Source organism: Armigeres subalbatus, chromosome 3 (genome assembly GCF_024139115.2).
Source record: "Armigeres subalbatus isolate Guangzhou_Male chromosome 3, GZ_Asu_2, whole genome shotgun sequence".
NCBI classification, from domain to species: domain Eukaryota; kingdom Metazoa; phylum Arthropoda; class Insecta; order Diptera; family Culicidae; genus Armigeres; species Armigeres subalbatus.
The window spans coordinates 395507814-395527243 of record NC_085141.1 but is presented as its reverse complement, the minus strand read 5'-3'; the positions used below and the strand labels follow the sequence as shown (position 1 = coordinate 395527243).

The window sequence follows — 19430 nt, the reverse complement described above, 5'->3', positions numbered from 1 at the left end:
ATTGAGAGTTGCATAACAAATCGTTAAAGGCTACTTAATGATTAACTCAGATGCTATTTTTGATTTGATCCACAAGCTTGCATGAGCGATCCTGGACTGCGCGCGTGCTTTATGGTTTAGCATATGAGGTGCACGAAAGAAATGTCGGACTGCAGATGGTAACTCAATATTTTATGTTATGTTGTCTATAAACGCTGAGATTGGCTCAAACATGATTTTATGAGCCATCAGCCAATCTTGATAAGAATAATCAACGCAACATTCCATCTGAAAGTTGTTCACGATATTTCAAATATTGCTAATCCGTTATCGGGTTGCATCAAAGTTTTTTGACCTTGTCAGTACCCAATTGAATATGACTAATCCGAAAAACCAGAATCACTTTTTTCAAATAATCACCATATTGATTCCCAATGAGTCAAGCCCATGGTGGCATCCATCACCAATCCATTTTCGATGAAACTGCCAACCAGTGAGATAAGATCCAACGGCTACCACGTTTGTGTCCTTGAAATGCAAACTATTGGAACGGACCCGAAAAGGGCATTACCTCTCCAAAGCAACCGACATCAAACATTCATGCCCATCTAACCTCAGTACCATACATCTAAAACAGACCCTCGCCCAGCCAGCATTGCGAACTAATCGAATCGAGTGGGGTGACGAAACGTCACTCACGCATTCAGTCCCTCGGTGTATGTGGACGTGTATGTTTGATGATTAGTTGGTTGAACTAGAAGTTGAACCTGATTGAACTATTCAGTCATGGATCAGTTCCATCAGGTAATCAAATTCAAGGCATACTCCAGTACTCCAGCTACAATGGAGCGAATACCGGTGTGGGGCCAATCAATGAACATTATGGAATCGGGTCTAGCAAATACATACCGAACGCAGAGAACCTGAACAGGTAATGCAAACGAAAATAGATCAAATTTTTTATTTCTATGATTTTTTGAATTTTGAAATTTGGTCGTTAGATATTTTAATCAACACAATTGTTAGAATCCGATTTGATCTGAATCTGTGCTATAAAACATTTTTTCATCATATGCTATAAAACATTTTGTGTTTGATAGACATATCGAAAATTTATTTCTGGTCTATCAAAATTGGGAACGAATCAGATAGGTATGCATTCTCTACCCGTACTCGAGTATGACAACTACATATAGATGGGAGTTGATGGTCAGTCAGTCATGTGTTGTTGCTACACCTCCATCCAATGATAATAGATGACCAACAACAACAAACATACACGCATGCCTTATATATCTAATTACTGGTTGTTGGTAAAATACGACACGACCGACCTATGGAAATGGATTCCAGTACTCAGAAAACATACTCCGATTGTGAGCAGATATGATATTTTTTTATTTTATTCATACTCTGATGACTCATATTCAGAACAATGATGTTTGTAATAGGACTTAACTAATAAATCTTTGGAAGCTACATAGAACAGCTACATTAAAGGATATTCCGAAGTCTTCCCTAAAAAATTAAAAAACAAAAACAAAAAAAATCCAATAAGGTTTCCGAAGAAATTCCGCAGAAGTTCACGAGGAAAATCCAAACAATTTTCTAAGACAATCCAGAAGAGTTTTTCGAGGATGTTCTAAAACATTTTCTGATGATGATCCGAAGCATTTCCTGAGAAACTTGAAAGTATTCCTGAGAAAAAACTAAAGAATTTCTATACGAAACTGCGTATAATTCCCTCGAAAAAAAAAAGCAAAAACTCCTGAGAAAGGCCGAAAAATTAGTTAAAAAAATGAATTTCCAAAGAACATTAAAAAAAATTTGAATAATAAAAAAAATTGGAAGAATTTCCAAAAAAAATCGCAAAGAAATTTAAGAAGAATTATTCAAAAATTCCGAAGAATTTCCTTTCCTAATAAGTTCCAAAGAATTTTCCAGAAAATTCTATAGAATTTCCAAAAATTTCGAAGAATTTCTCGAAAATTCGAAGAATTATTCATAAAAATCTGAAGAATTTCGAAGAAATTCCGAAAATTTCTCGAGAAATTCCAAGAACTTCGAGGAAATTCCAAATTTCGAGGAATTCGAAGAATTTCGAGAAATTCGCTCGAATTTCGAATTGAAATTCTTCGAAGAATTTCGAGGAATTCGAAGAATTTCGAGGAAATTTCGAAATTTCGAAAACGAGGAAATTCGAAGAATTTCCTCGAAAATTCGAAGAATTTCGAGGAATTTTCCGAAGAATTTCCCGAGGAAATTCGAAGAATTTCGAGGAAATTCGAAGAATTTCGAGAAATTTTGAAGAATTTCGAGGAAATTCTTCGAAGAATTTCTCGATTTGAGGAAATTCTCGAAGAATTTCGAGGAAATTCCAAAAAGAATTTCCGAGGAAATTCCGAAGAATTTCGAAATTCCGAAGAATTTCGAGGAAATTTTCTCGAAAATACTGGAATTTCTGAGGAAATTTTCGAAGAAATTCCGAAATTCTTCGAAGAATTTTCGGAAATTCGAAGAAATTTCTGAGGAAATTCGAAGAATTTCGAGGAAATTCGAAGAATTTCCCGAGGAAATTCGAAGAATTTCCTCGAGGAAATTCGAAGAATTTCCCGAGGAAATTCTTCGAAGAATTTCGAAATTTCAAGAATTTCGAGGAAATTTCGAGGAAATTCGAAGAATTTCCTGAGGAAATTCCGAAGAATTTCGAGGAATTCGAAGAATTTCTCGAGGAAATTCGAAGAATTTCCTGAGGAAATTCTTCGAAGAATTTCGAGGAAATTCTTCGAAGATTTTCCCGAGGAAATTCCAAAAATTTCGAGGAATTCCGAAATTTCTCCGAAGAATTTCGAGGAAATTCTTCGAAGAATTTCTGAGGAAATTCTTCGAAGAATTTCGAGGAAATTCGAAGAATTTCGAGGAAATTCGAAGAATTTTAGAGAAATTCCAAGAATTTCGAGGAAATTCCAAGAATTTCGAGGAAATTCGAAGATTTCGAGGAAATTCCAAGAATTTCGAGGAATTCCGAAGAATTTCTGAGGAAATTCGAAGAATTTCGAGGAAATTCCGAAGAATTTCGAGGAAATTCCGAAGAATTTCGAGGAAATTCCGAAGAATTTCCTGAGGAAATTCGAAGAATTTCCGAAGAAATTCGAAGAATTTCGAAAATTTCGAAGAATTTCCGAGGAAATTCCGTAGAATTTCCTGAGGAAATTCCGAAGAATTTCCTGAGGAAATTCCGAAGAAATTCCTGGGAAATTCCGAAGAATTTCCGAGGAAATTCCGAAGAATTTCGAGGAAATTCGAAGAATTTCGAGGAAATTCGAAGAATTTCCCGGAGGAAATTCGAAGAATTTCGAGGAAATTCCGAAGAATTTCCTGAGGAAATTCTGAAGAATTTCCTGGAAGGAATTTCGAAGAATTTCCTGAGGAAATTCAAAGAATTTCCTGAGGAAATTCCAAAGAATTTCGAGGAAATTCCAAAGAATTTCCTGAGGAAATTCCAAAGAATTTCCTGAGGAAATTCAAAGAATTTCTGAGGAAATTCCAGAATTTCCTGAAAATTCGAAGAATTTCGAGGAAATTCCGAAGAATTTCGAGGAAATTCGAAGAATTTCGAGGAAATTCCGAAGACCCTGAGGAATTCCGTAGAATTTCCTGAGGAAATTCTGAAGAATTTCCTGGGAAATTCGAAGAATTTCCCTGAGGAAATTTCGAAGAATTTCGAGGAAATTCGAAGAATTTCCTGAGGAATTCCGAAGAATTTCCTGAGGAAATTCCGAAGAATTTCTGAGGAAATTCGAAGAATTTCCCGAGGAATTTCGAAGAATTTCGAGGAAATTCAAAGAATTTCGAGGAAATTCCAAAGAATTTCCTGAGGAAATTCCAAAGAATTTCCCGAGGAAATTCCAGAGAAGAATTTCCAGAGGAAATTCAAAGAATTTCCTGAGGAAATTCAAGAGAAATTCAAGAATTTCGAGGAAATTCCAAAGAATTTCCTGAGGAAATTCCAAAGAATTTCGAGGAATTCCAAAGAATTTCGAGGAAATTCCAAGAATTTCCTGAGGAAATTCAAAGAATTTCTGAGGAAATTCCGAAGAATTTCGAGGAAATTCCAAAGAATTTCCTGAGGAAATTCCAAAGAATTTCCTGAGAAATTCCGAAGAATTTTCGAAGAAATTCCAAAGAATTTCGAGGAAATTCGAAGAATTTTCCGAAGGAATTTCCGAAGAATTTCCGAAGAAATTCGAAGAATTTTCGGAGGAAATTCGAAGAATTTGAGGAAACCTGAAGAATTTCCCGAGGAAATTCCGAACAATTTCCGGAGGAAATTCCGAACAATTTCCCGAGGAAATTCCGAAGAATTTCCCGAGGAAATTCCTAAGAATTTCCCGAGGAAATTCCTAAGAATTTCCCGAGGAAATTCCTAAGAATTTCCCGAGGAAATTCCTAAGAATTTCCCGAGGAAATTCCAAAGAATTTGCCGAGGAAATTCCGAAGAATTTCCCGAGAAATTTCGAAGAATTTCCTGAGGAAATTCCGAAGAATTTCCTGAGGAAATTCCGAAGAATTTCCTGAGGAAATTCCGAAGAATTTCCCGAGGAAATTCCGAAGAATTTCCCGAGGAAATTCCGAAGAATTTCCCGAGGAAATTCCGAAGAATTTCCCGAGGAAATTCCAAAGAAATTTCCCCAGGGAATTCCGAAGAATTTCCCGAGGAAATTTCGAAGAATTTACCAAGGAAATTCCGAAGAATTTCACGTGGAAATTCCGAAGAATTTCCCGATAAAATTTCGAAGATTTTTCTAAGAAAATTTTGAGGAATTTCTCAAGGAAATTTTCAAAGATTTTTATGAAAAATTTCCAAAGAATTTCCCAAGGAAAATTTGGAATATTTTCCCGAGAAAGCTCCGAAGAACTTTTCGACGAGATTCCGAGATAATTCCGAAAAATTTCTTGTGAGGCAAGTTTAATAGATACTATGCTCTGGTCAAGAATGTTTCCCACCTAAAAACATCCTAGACCGGACCGAGAACCGAACTTGCCATCTCCGGATTGGCAATCATACGCGATTGCTCGCAAGACTAACTGGAGACCCCCAAAACAGCCCAAACCATTTCCGTTGGAAATTTCGAATGTTTTTCTGTGAAAATATCAAAAAGTTTCCGAAGAATTTCCTGTGGATATTCGTAGGATTTTTTTTTTTTGGGAATCGGAACATTTCTTAAGAAAAATAAAAAATCGCGTGATAATTTCAAAGAACTTTCAGTGAAAAACACACTAATTTTGTGAGAAAAATCATACAAGTTTCGAAGAATCGCTCTTGACAATTCCGAAGGAAATAGAAAAAAACAAAATCCGTTGTGATGTCGAAGAATTTCCGTGAAAATTCGAAATTCCGTCCGTGCAAATTCCGAAGAGTTTAAAATTCAGAATTTTGAGATTTCTTATATTTTACCCTTTAAAATTTTCATTTTCTTCAGCAATACCGGTGGTAACAATAATAGTATGCCCGGGCTTAATTTTGAGTTTCATAAGCTCAGCTGATTGATGACTGTTATAACACTGGTACTATTATTTGATTTAGTTGCAAATCGCATAATTTGTAGTTGCAACACACATGTACGTTACGGAGCTTACGCTGGACCTGAAACAGGTTGAATTGGAGTTGCTTAAATGCGTAGGGGAAGAAAGGGCTAACTAACAGTAGACACATTATTAGTTTTCGCAATAATATATCAAAAAATATTGATAAAAGCAAGTACTGTTCAATCATTTTTTAAATCAGTTGATGATGCAATGAAATAGATTCCTAAAACTAAAATATAAATCATATTATTTAGCAACTCAATGATTTTTGATTATTTTTCCCCAACTAGTTTTGATACCATTGAAAAGCACAGCTGAATTTCTTTTGGAAGGTGTGTAACTGTTTTCAACCGGTAACTGTTTCGGACCTCATTCGAAACAGCTGCACGATACCGTCCACAACCGCGTAATCATGCATCATAATTTAGTAGGCGTTGCGGTTCGGTGACAGCGACCGCAGCGCGAAAAAGCATAGCGAACGGCCACTCGATTGCACTCGTTGAGAAAGGGCACTCTTCGCCCGAGTATCGTCACATGACGTTCACTTGAAAAGTGATGACTCTCGCAAAGAAGTTGCGCACATCTACCTAATGAAAGGATGTTCTTTTCCGTCAAGTCAGCCTTTACCCAACACCCCCTCCCAGAACACTTGATTAATACTTTTGAAGTTTATTTTGAATGGCATCGGTCTATTCATTCCGGAAGCGGCTGCTGGATGTTCAGTACTGAAACCGTGTCAGGCCTTTTCCCCGCGTATCAAGTGGCATAAAGAAGTTGTCAAGAGGAGGTTCGCCATTCGCCACCTCAAGAGGTAATACCACGTGTTCTATCGAGTAGGTGGGTAGGCACTTTGCCTGTTCCTGATCGAGAGCAGCGGCTTAGCTCTTGGTAGTGGCGCAGATTTCAAGAGGTTTTCCTCACCAACAATCGATCGAACCCTTAAGCCATCTATCTGAAGTCACGTTTCGGAAAGTGATGAGCTGTCGAAGATTGTTATTGTGGAGCTAAAAAACGCCATCTAGTTCAATGTGGTAGCATTTCTTTCAGTACGACGACGTGTTGATGATTGACAGCTGGAGCTTATTACCTTACGTAGATTCTGTTGTTAATTTATATATAAACGAAATCGTACATCAAAAACAACATGTAAAAACAAAAAAAAACTAATTAATTCGTTAGATGTTTAAGACGACATGTGGTGTAACTAAGAAATCCAAAATTTGAACCGTTTTTTCTGCAAAACTCACACACATAAAATACACACGATTCATGTAAAATATCAAAATATAGTTCTGTCAGATGCTAGAAGCAGTTATACACTTTTTAAAATCTTAGTAGTTGTTTGTTCAGGTTTCTTGAAACAAAACGCTCTCTAGGAAAACAATTACACCTAAATTCTCTAAGTTTAAAGTTAGTATTTGAAAAAAAATAAATAAATGTAAATCATAAAATAAGTATAACTTGGACAACGAAATGCGCAAACGACTTTCCGCTTAAAAAAGGTGTGTTCCCTCTCACATTGTTCTGTTTTAACCTTCTAAGTGGCTGTCATCTTTCATCGTCTGGTACGCTTGAGACGGACTACGAACGCCGTCTACAATATCGGACCATACTACACAGACACAGTTCAAACTGCGGCGTCGTCGTCGTCGTCGTTGACGTTCGTTGATTTTGAAGGAGAGAATATAAGAAACAAACAACTATTAGCTAAAAATAGGTAAACAGAGTTTCGAAGCGACGACGACACGTTGACGTTGCTCTAAAACACATATCGTTTGTTCGGATGGGTTGGCGCACAATGTACGTAATGTGAAGAACTGGTGACTACTACGCGGGATGAAGAAATTACTATAAATCACCAATGACTGTGGGGACCGCTGGGGACAGATTGAATGTTTTTATACACGATAAAATTTATTGTGAACAGCTGAGAGCTTGGGAGGTTTTTAAAAACAATTTAGAATCCTACGCTTTTGTCAAATATAGGTATGCTACCTAATTGTTACGATACTAAACATTGGAGACGGAAATCACATGTGATGTAAATCTTTTTCAAAATGAAGTGTACCCAAATAAAATTTAGAAAGTTTAAATACATAAATCAGTTATAATAATATGAGAAGAAGAAAATTCCATGAGCGTGTGGCATTTCAAATAATTGCTTAGCACTATTTTGAAAGACATATTTGAATTACGTACAACTTCTCCCGGAATTAATTGTAGATATTATCTCATTCGTGGAGAGGATCTCGACTAATGCACTCTCGGCCCCCGAATGAATGATAATTGTGAAGTGAAATTGGCTACTCATCTCAATGATGAAAGTACATTTCCATCCTACTTTGTGTTTTACTTTCAACGCCATTTGCGCGAATTGTACGGTGCAATCACTATTGTATAAGAAAACCAAAAATGGAACCAATGAACGCGTGCCGTTATGAAACTTATTGTTTGGTGGAACCGATCGTCAGATGGATCGGAATATTGCATTTAATTATTGTATTTACTGATTGCAATACATTCAACATCGTTTTATGTTACTCTTTTCTAATAATATGTTTTGTAGAGGCAGTGGGCAAAACTGCCAAGCCACAGTAGAGAAACAGTCGAACCACTCATAAAATCATTCAGGATAATTTTTTTAGGATACAAAAATTTGCAAGCATATTACAAATTAGTTTTCATTCACTATCATCAGATTGATCACTATCATTACTATCATCAGATTGATTCTTGCGAAGATTGTTCCAGGCAAATGACTCTCTGGAAATACGACCACAAAAAGCTAAATGCAGGGTTGTTACAATTACACAGAGTTTGCGCAGATTAGTTTAGAATTCATATTTTTATATCTTATACAGTGCCGTAGCGTGTAGTTGGCTAGGTTGCTCTCCGCCAAGGGCACTGAAATCAAAAATGAGAAATAGCACAATTTTATGAATTCAATTGATAACAAACCAACAAGCCCAAAGATCTACGGCAGAGGTAACTTTGAGTAACATGCAGCAAACAAAAAATATTTATTCATTTCCACATTAACATGTCATATGGATTGGTTTGAGTTTTGACAACTATTCTGAATTCTCATAAACTTTCAAAACGAGTATGCGTATTTGAAAAGTGTGTACCCATACGATGGTTTTGCCAAATTCTGCAACCAAATATTTGCTTAGTTATGATTTGTAACAGTGTCTTATTGATGCCCTTGAAGAGAAGATGATGTAATATTTATCAAGGAGAAAAATGTTCTTAATGATGTGAGTATTAATTACGAATTTTCCTTAGAATGGTTCAAGATTGTATTTCTCCTTGACCCTCCTGCTTCCGATGAAGACTATGACCATTGACCAGTCCACGTCATAGTTTAATTTTAATTACTCAACTCCTATGTCAAATGAAGTGCCAAGCTACAGGCATACCCAGTCCAGAGTTGGATTTTGTCGTGACGTGACTCAAATAGGTACGACAAACCCACTTCTGAGCCGGGTTTTGTTTGATCTGACGTGGTCCAATAGCGATTTTGACCATCGTTCAATTCACTTCAGAGTTGGATTGAGTTGGCCCACCAAAGTCTAGAAGTTTCTTCTACCAGCTTTGAATTTTTCTTGCTTGACGATTCTGATTCACTCAAGAATAGGATTTTATTGACCCAACTAAATTCCAGCCATCAAACTTTCCATTAAGAAATCAACATTTTCCACTGATTGATATCACCTCATTATAACCAGCTATATGGAACAACTTCTCGCAAGAGCAGCTGTTGTATAATTGGCTGGGGTTCTGCCACTTCGCACCAAGCGTTAATCAAAAATTTCCCAATTTTCTGTCTAAGTTTTCGTATAACAGATTTAATTGGTCACAAATCGTATCTCACATCTCTCAACCCTATATCTGAGGATATCGTACAATAAACATGGGTATGAATCGGCATGAAATGATTTCGGTTTTCATTTCACGAGCAAAATATCACAAGTAGGGGAAACTGGGGTAATATACCCCAGGGCAAAACGACCCTTTGACGTTTTTAAGAACATTTTCGGCATATTTTCAGGAGTGTTTACAATAGAGCATGCAGTTCTGATCTCGAACTACGAATCTAGCAGTAAACATTCTTGAAAATATGTCTGGAACACCACCAAAAAAGCCGAAAGGTCGTTTTGCTCCGGGGGTGCATTTTGCCCCCAGTTTACCTAAGTCAAAAAGCCGTTTGGTTCGGTTTGGCAGAATCTCGATCAATTGGTAATACGTCCGTGTACTCAATGGAATAGCGTGGGTTCAAGTCCCGCCGGCAGCAATATCTTATAAAAACACCTTAATATGGCAAACTTAACTGTATCTAACTGTGTATCAAAATTATACATTTTTTTTTCAAAAAATTAACAATAAACAATAACAAAATATTTAACAAAATAAATATGTTTTCCCCCATTTTTTTCCACAAAACATCAAAGAGCAATACATAAAAATAGCTTGTCGTTTATGGAACTGTCAGTGTGGAACGCACCTATCTCTTTCTTTCCCATGATTCTTCTTATGGCTGTCAGTGCGGAATTTTCTATGTTGGCTACGAAATGAACTGTGGTGGAGGTATACAAGTATCAGTCCCGTGCACTCAAACAGTTGACATCCAACAGACTAGTGCTGTCCAATGAGCAGCTCGAAGTAGCTCGAAGTTGTTCCCGTCCTGCTCGTTCTTTTTTGTCAACAAACGGGCATGAGCGTGACAGGAACAACTTCGAGCTATTTCGAGCTGCTCATTGGACAGCACTAATCAAGCCACCAATGCTAAACAAATTTGAATGTGTGAATGAATAGGAAGGTATGTGCATGAGCAGCAGCAAGCGTTGACTCTCGGTGACAGCATTGTTGTGTGCGGTGTCAAAATGGATGTTCAGCTTGCACATTGATGTTTAATTTGAAATCTCAAAATATGAAGTCAGATTTCTAAAAAAATATTAATCTGTTTAATATATAAAATAAAATATTCATAATTTATCGGTGCTCCGGTAGATATATTTTTTTACGCTCGATTATCAATCGGGTATTGAGAATCAGGCAGCAAATTTGTTTTGAAAGTTTGACAGAATGTTGCGAGATATTCGTGTCTGCATTTCCATTCGTCTGATCAAAACAAACACGAGTCATTGACGAAGCTGTCTACTAAGTGTCGATGAAAGTGATAGTAAAACGAAAATTTCCGTCCCTGGTGAATTGTCCTGTCAGTTGTCTAATGCTAGGTGTGAAGTATTTAGTCGGTGCGACCTCTGCCTGGCCAAAGACGGCCATCCTGTCTTTTTTCTTGGAAATTTTTTTATTGTTTATGGAAATTTTTCATTATTTGGGGAAACTTTGTATTTTTTGCAGAAATTATGGTATTTCTTTATGTGTAATTCTATATTTTTTATTGCAAATTTATAAATTTTGGGGTTGTTCTTATTTTAGTCAATTTTTGGCTGGTATCAAAGCAAATGACAAGGATTGAATCCTAAAAAGAAAGAACAAGTCTCTCACTTATCGTCTCTGTATACATATGTATGTAGCATATGTAGCATACCGCGAAAGACTTTTTTCGCAAGCTTTTATGATAAAGAACTGATTCGGGATGCTATACCCCATGATAAATTTCTTTTAGAAAGCTCCAAATGCGGGGAGCACTTGCTCTGATGATGCATTTTAACTTGTTCTACACAGCTGTACAGTAACCAACACGAAAGGAGCGGAAACAAAGCGAGAATCACAATCTGTGGGGGTTGCCTATCCGATTCTGTTTTTTCGCACTTGTATACAAGTTTGATAAATTTGTTATCATGGCTTGTTATGATTCGGAACAGTTTTTGCCTCTCCTTTATCGTTGTTCGTTATCTATTGAGAGCGATTTCTGCAAACCCTGGCTAATGACATAAATCTCCAAGTTCCAGATAGCTCATCAATTATCAAAAAAATGGATTCGTATTTTGTGGATCTGCTGAAAATCTTTACTGGTTTAAGATCTGTGAAAAGATGATACTCCGAAAAGCCATGATTAATGAATTAAGATCTTCGAATGGAAACCAATTCGGACATTATGATTGAACTTGTTTTAAATTTGACACTTGGAATTATTTGTTGAAGGGTGTTCTAAATAAATTATGATTTCAAAACGCTTTCCGTCGCTTTTATTAGGGTTACGATCATAAACTGGTCAACTCCAACTTGACGTATTTTAAATCGTGTTTTAACCAAACCACTCATCAAAGATTTATAATATTTGCCCTCATTTAAAATGTGAAGCATCATTCCTTCTGTTAAATTTTGACATTTTCTCTTCAATTGTGAAAATAGCAATGATGCAAGATGTGCAACTGACGGTCAAAATTTAGTTCGCGCATAGCGAAAATCTGAACAACTACTCGCCAAGATTGCCAAGACTTCTTAGACAGTTGGATAAGATCGTATTCGTTAGCAAACTGAATTTCAACTTTAGGCAAAAAGTATCGTTCTCGTTCAAATAGAGCAGCATATTGCGTTATATTATAATTTATATTAATTTATTAAACAATTCATCAATATCTACCTCAATTACTACAAGAAGACACAGCTTTTCAAACACAATATACTGTCAAAGTTTGCAAAAGAAAAGCCTTGTGTAGCAAATGAACTGTTTATGTGGCTTGGAGACGCATTGAACGGCTAAGCGGGCTTGGTAGTCATATGGCTACTGCTTCTGCCTCATACGCAGAAGGTCGTGGGTTCAATCCCAGGTCCGTTCCATTTTTCTACTTTGTATCTTTCTCTATATTTCTCATGTTCTAGCAATCGCTAGAACTGGAAATAGACTGGAAACGTTACATTACTATTCCTATACCTTCAACATGAGTATTCTAACAGTATAATCTGCTAAAATTGGAAATGAACTATAGAGCTCGTTTCCTACATCCAATTAGAAATTCTATCAGTTGCTTGCTCCTATCTATCACATTGGCAGCTCGTTAACCAAGACGGACCTCTGCCTCTCGAACCTAACCCAAAAAAAAATCCAACAAGTTCCGCATGAACTCGTGGCAAGTGCAGAGGTATATTCGGCTTGCAGTGGGCGAGAGAGTGCATTATCATTTCTTCCCTCTTCCCTTGATTGACTAGCATTCTAACGTGTCAGGCGCCAGTGTGACCTAACAAATGAGATCATCAGTACTTGTTCATTGATGATGAGTACTAGTTCCAAGTAAGCATCTATTGGTTCCCTGTGCAAGAACAGCTGATCTGGTCATATGGGAGTAGCAACTACGAGCAGTCAATCAAGCTCAAGCTCGAGCTCAAGCTTGGAGACGCATTGAACGGCATTATTACTCTGAAAATTTAGTTGCAGGAGTGTTTGAAAAAACGTCTGATGTCTTTCTTCAAACAACAGCAGAATTATTTTGTTCCTGCCTAGGGCTGAAAGTATTGTAAATAAAGATAATTGTTTTGTTCTGTGTTCTGTGGCCGTATTTGACGTCTTGTCATCACGAAAAAAAGCCACCCTCCGGGAGATAGACGCTGGTGCAAGAATCGTTAACGGCGGCGTTTGTTATAGTTTTTTTTTTATCGGCGGAGTTTTCGGCGTCACATGGAAAACCACTTTAACCGGCGGCGTGATTCGAAGAGGTGATTTTTGTATTGCGTATTTTTCTGAATGATTGAAAAGTAAATCTCATGAATTTCCCGTAAGTTTTTCCAAAATATTCAATTGGATTTTTTCCTCGGATTTCCCACAGGAAACTCTTTGATGTTTCCACCAATAGTTCTTCGAAATTTCCAATGGAAGCTCTTTGGAATTCCCAAGGGAAATATTTCGGAGATTCCGCTGGAAATGATTCAAAATGTGGATCGAGTATTGCGCTTTGCCCCGGTCGAGACAAGTGCGATCTTCCATAGCTTGCAGTAACCATCGAGAAATTAAGTAAAGTGCGTTTGTTATGCGTCGCGAACAGAGAAAACACATATCTATTTGATATTCGGTACATCATGCACTAGTATTGCACTTTACCAAGTGAAGTGTGTGTGGGTGTTATTTGTCGCGGACAGAAGAAAGGATATCTCGTTGATATTCGGTGGATCATGCGCTTGTATTGCGCTTAGCTCCGTTCTAGGCAAGTGCGATCTTTCATAGCTTGCAGTAGCCATCGGGAAGTAAGTACAGAGTGCTGCGTGTCGAGTCGGTCGTCCAATACGCAATCCTCAACAGTTTGCATGTTGTACCGGGCATGCATTGTGTGTAGTATTCATGCTCGGTTCATAGACAGCTCGAACGATCTGGTATCATTGTGCTTTGTGCGGTCAAGAAGTAAGTCAATTAATACGCGTTTGATCGTGTACCTGCTCGGTATGCAGGTAGTTGGTTTGTTCTGCTTTGTGCGGCCGAATAATTGTTATTTAGAATCATTTTGTAAAAAGAATGGCTCAGTCGTATCGCTAGTCAGAGTGAATCCAGATTCAACGATGCCTACCGACTAACTGATAATCCTTCTTGCGGTTTTCGTGGAGACGCAGAGGTGAACACGGTCTTTACATAATAAAAATCACTTTCAAATATGTTTTCCCTCTTCCTAACTGATTACAACTAACTAACTCATTGAATTATGCACACTGAGAATGATCTTTTGTGCAATTTAACTGATTATGGTCAACCACGGAGTAGGAACCATATATATGTGTAGTCAGTCAAAGCTAAGCTAACGCTAAAGCTAAGAAATGATTCAATATGTGGATCGCAACAAGGAATTCTTTGGTTTCCAACGGAAAATTGTTCAGGATTTCTAAGAAAACATCTTCGGGACCTGGAATGGAATGGAAATGGTGTGTGGGTTCGATTCCCGCCCCGGTAAGGAGAAAACTTTTCGTAAAAGCGAAAAGTTCTCCACTGGTCCACTGGGTGTTGTGTACATGTCCTGTCCGTTGTCTAATGCTAGGTGTTGAGTGTTCAGTCTGTACGACCTCTGGTCGAAGACGGTGATTCTGTCTCTAATAAAAAAATTGCGATAAAATTCTAAATCTTATATGAAATTCTTTGGAATTTGGACGAGAATTATTTTCAATACTTTTATGGGAAATTCTTCAGCTCTATGTCCTCTTCAGCCAATGGCCAATTGACCGTCCACTTTAGCCAAATGATATTACCTGCCAGATAGGTTTCGGGCAAGCAACTTTCGCATTTATGGTTTTCGACCAAACAGAGTTTGGCAAAGTGACGGGAAGGGTAATTTGGCCGAAACTCAGTTGGCTGTAAGCCATTTGTTGAACTGCTACTTGGTCGAATAACACATTAGGGGTCCTACACTTATTACGTAAGCAAGTTTTCTGGGTTTTTCGACCCCACCTCCCCCAAGTAGGGTCCGCGACGTTAGGCATAAGTACGTTATGCATAAGGACGTTAGGCATAAATACGTTAGGCATAATGGACGCTAGGCATAACGGACGATAGGCATAATGTACGTTAGGCATAATGGACGTTTGGCATAATTCTGCCTTCTTTATGTCATAGGCTGTTCTTTGGATCATTTTATGCCTAACGTCCATTATGCCTAACGTACATTATGCCTATCGTCCGTTATGCCTAACGTCCATTATGCCTAACGTACTTATGCCTATCGGGGTATACCCCCCCAAGTAAGATTTTTTTTCCATAAAATTATATTTATTTATATGGTTTGCAAGAAAACGACAGACGCTCCCATAAGTGCTTACATAATATACGACCCCTTTAAGCTGAAATCTTTCCGAATTGATCGTTTGTTCGAAACGATTGTCAGGTCAAAAATGGCTTATGGCCGTTTATGTCATGATCGGGTGACAGTGGCGTAGCCACGGGGGTGGTTTTGGACATAAAACCCCCCCTAGAGACAAAATTTTTAGAAGACATTTTTTTGTTCAGAAAAAAATGTTCAGAAAACCCCCTCAGACCAATTTTCTGGCTACGCCACTGTCGGTGATATGACCAAAAATGTCTTTTATACCAAACAACCTATTCGTACAAACGGGATTCAGCCGAACAACATGTTTGGTCAAATAATTTTCGGCCTTGTTAGCTTTGGCTATATGAAGACCATGTGGCCTTCTCCGCTCAAAATATTGATTTCAATGTAAAATTTAATGGATTTTAACGGGAAATCCTTGGGAATTTACACGGAAGCTTTTTCGAAAGTTCCTTTGTAAATTCTTTAGAGATTACACAAGAAGTTGTTCGAATTTTGCAAGAATGTTTTTTAAAATTATTTTTATGGGAAAATCTCGGGAAATTTTCCGGAATGTGCACTTAAATTCTTCAGAAATCTCCACGGAAAATTATTCCAAATTTCCTCGAGAATTTATTCGGTTGAAATCCAGAGTAATATTTTCGGAATTCCAACGGAATATTCGGTGAACTACTACAGATTTGATCGGCGTGGAAAATTATAGATCAGCGGCGTGACAGATTTTAAACGGTGGTGCGTTGATGCAAAAAAGTCGGCGGCGGAGCAAACCTCAAGACACAAGTTTATATTCGATGTCATCAGGACCGGATTTAGCCGAAAGGGGGCCCCGGGGCCGACAGCTTGTGGAGACCCCAAAATGTACAAAAAAAAAGGTTGGTTTTGGTACAGAAGATTTGTGAGGGCCTGGGGCCACGGCCCCACCGCCCCTCATAAATCCGGCCCTGGATGTCATATAAGATGCTAAGATAAGTTGAGACGATATACGTACGTTTACGTACAACTTGTACGTATATCGCCTTCCCTTTAGCATCTTTTGTGGCATCATATACGAGTTTAAGTTGACTGGGCACTGGAGTGGTATTCCGCAAAACTACGTTCAGGCGTTATGCTAGGACATGAATACTCCCAATAGGCCAAAACTCCGTCCAATAAAAAAAAAACTATAACGAGACAGCCCTTAGATCGGCTGTACGAACTGTAGACGTATGACTACGTAAATGAAAATGACACGTCACTTCTGAAAATTTACTCAAGGAAAAAATACAAGACTGGATACATATCGTTTTGACTTTTTACTCAAAACAACTATGCACAGTATTTTATAAAATTTAAAAAGCAAGATGAGAACCTTTACATTTTGCTTTGAAATATTCTTAAAAAACCTCATCCATTATTACCGTAACGTGAAAATGGCCATTTTAAACCAAACGTCCCCCTCAATTCAGCCTTGACATCTCAAAATTTACTCACAACTCAACATCAAATCACGATGTTCAAAGTCAAATATCATTTTTGACTTTGAACTACTGATTCACCACCACCGAAGGTTTACCGAATGGCATCATAGTAATTGCGATTCTATTGTCCGAAACTCATTGAAATTCCAGTGGCCAAACTAATTGAAACCACTGGCCCGAAAAAGGTCAATTTCGAACGCCAATGAATTCCCAATTCATTAACACATTTCCCCATTAATGCAACCGAAACCTCGTTTTCTCTGCGGGTTTGTTTTGGACGGTCGACAGAATCCACACCCCAAACATCACATCGTCGTCACAACATGTGATCATGTGGTGTTTGATTACCGTTCCACCGTTGACCGCCCGGTTTCATCCAAACAAAATCAACGCGGCTGAAATCGCGTGTACAATTTGTTGGTGTTCGCGGCATAAGCCGCAAACAAAAAAAAAATGAAAACTAAAAAAAAATATATTTATGACAGAATACGGATACGGTACAATTACAGAGCAGCCGCGCGCTGGAGATCCGTTAAAAATTTCCACCGACTGACTGACCGCCCGCATGCCTAATCGAGGTTTCGCCGACGGTAGCCACTACTAAATAGACCGCGGAAAGGTGATGCGTTCTCTCGTTGCCCTCCCGCTACATATATTGGTGCAGCTGGTCAGCCAGCGGTGGGTGATTCGAATGACCGCGTGCAACAGAATCGGCGAACCTCGAAGGTAGCAGAGCATACGTGTGGTTTTTGGGGAATTCTTGCTTCCGATGCGATGCTGGCTTACATCGCCGTTGGGCCCAATGCGAACTGATGTTGTAGGGTTCGGACGCGCGGGTGAGTTCAGAATAAATTTCAGGTGTTGACTTTAACGTTTCGGAAGTTACCGGTGGAAAGTAACCAGGCGCATCACCAGCATCGTGATGTTTCCCCGAGCTCAGTGACCGAATGATAGCGAACAAGTTCCGCTTTCCAAATGTTGCCACACATATCTACCCGATTTAAGTTGCACGAAACAGTGAATAATAATGATACGAAAAATTACGATCAGCGGAAAATATTCGAACTACGCCTCCCCCAAATCATAATGCATCAGCGCTCCCAAAAATTCACAAAGAGATTCCACTCGCGGTCCAATTGTGCCCGATTGTGAAAGCTACGGTTTGCAAGGCGTGGTGCAATGGTTTAAAAATTTAATGTAATGACTCAATTAGCCTCAGTTATAATGACTACCATCAGTCTCCGTCTTCATAACGTAGAATCAGTTGAGCAAAATAGGAAACATTTTGCAGAAAAATACAAACAATGGACTAACAATTCTCGGGTTTCTAGTTAGTATATATTTTTTCAAAGAAAAGAATAACCAAAACCGTTAAAGGATGAAAGGGTAACATTTAACGACACGTTTTGAATGAAGACTAATTAACTAAAGAAACGTGAGTGTAAGATCGCATTAAAGAGAGAAAATCATAAATCAAATCTAAAATTCACTAAACCAAGATTTTTTTATGTACAGGTTATCCGACTTATCAATATCCCCAACTCAGCCATCTTGGATTTTTGTATGGAATTTATGCTCGTTTGTTTACATTTTGCACTGAAAATGTATGTTGCCCCCCGCGCTGGTGATGCCCATCTACTGACGAAGTCGGATAACCTGTACATAAAAAAATCTTGCACCAAACATCGGGGCTATTTGATTTCTCAAATACTTTGGTCTATACGCTGTGTTTTGCCGATTATTTTTTTGCCTTTCTCGTATACTATTTTGTAAGTGTTCTGCTTTTCCTTCGGTTATGTGTGACTAAGAAAGGACGATACGTGCTTAAGTTAGATCTCTTCTCTGATAGTTCGAGACAGGTTTCGATGTATTTACTTTCAATCAATCACTATAGGTCATGAAATGGATATATCCATGCCTAAAATGGTTCTGGAATAATAATAAATCAAGTTCACATAGGAATTGGAATGAAGAAATTGAACTTTTTCAATAAGTGAATTATAGTTAAGAAAATTATTTTGAGCTTTTCAGTGGAATGTCTTCACTTGTCATAAGACGAGTTTGTACAATCCCATTGAATTCCACCACTTAATTGTATCTTGACAGATACGTATTTCGACCTCAACAGTAAGGCCGTCTTCAGTGTCTCGTACTTGACTCGACTTCTTGTCAATGATGAATTCATAAGCTGGCTGATCTAGATGTTTGGTAAAAGGCAGTCAGTAGTGGCTGGGAGTATAAGTGGAAGATCGGACTTTCGCAAACCGGAATCAACTCTAAATAACGAACATCGATTGAATGAAGCAGCCAGTGGAAACAGTAAAAATATCAAAAGTGCACCGCTGCTGTAGGGTGGTACGCAAAGGTGACGTAGGGCTACGTAGCTGTATTCCTCTCAAACCAACTCTCTCTAAATGCTGGTCTTGAAAATTTTCAATTTGTTCATTAAAAGTTTTGTGTAAGAAAAAGACATCAGGACTTGAGAATCAAAGAATCACAATTAATTAGTTGACGTAGTGAAGGCGTCTTCTGTTTTTTTTTTGTGGTAAATGCAGTGGCCTTTGTCGACAGCAAGTGAAACTTTTGCGCTAGATTCGAACATTCATATGTTTTCTGTTTTGCAATTACGCCTAAAATAAAAACTCCTTCTAAAAATTAGAAACTTTCCATAAAAAATTAGGATATTGCGAATAAA

General features: G+C 38.0%; 1 protein-coding gene across 4 annotated transcripts in view; it reads right to left on the bottom strand.

The window, feature by feature from the left end:
• Nucleotides 1-19430, bottom strand: part of LOC134226859 (RNA-binding protein 24-A-like) — a 303788-nt gene that overhangs the window by 22877 nt on the left and 261481 nt on the right. The gene's annotated exons all lie outside the window — the stretch shown is intronic.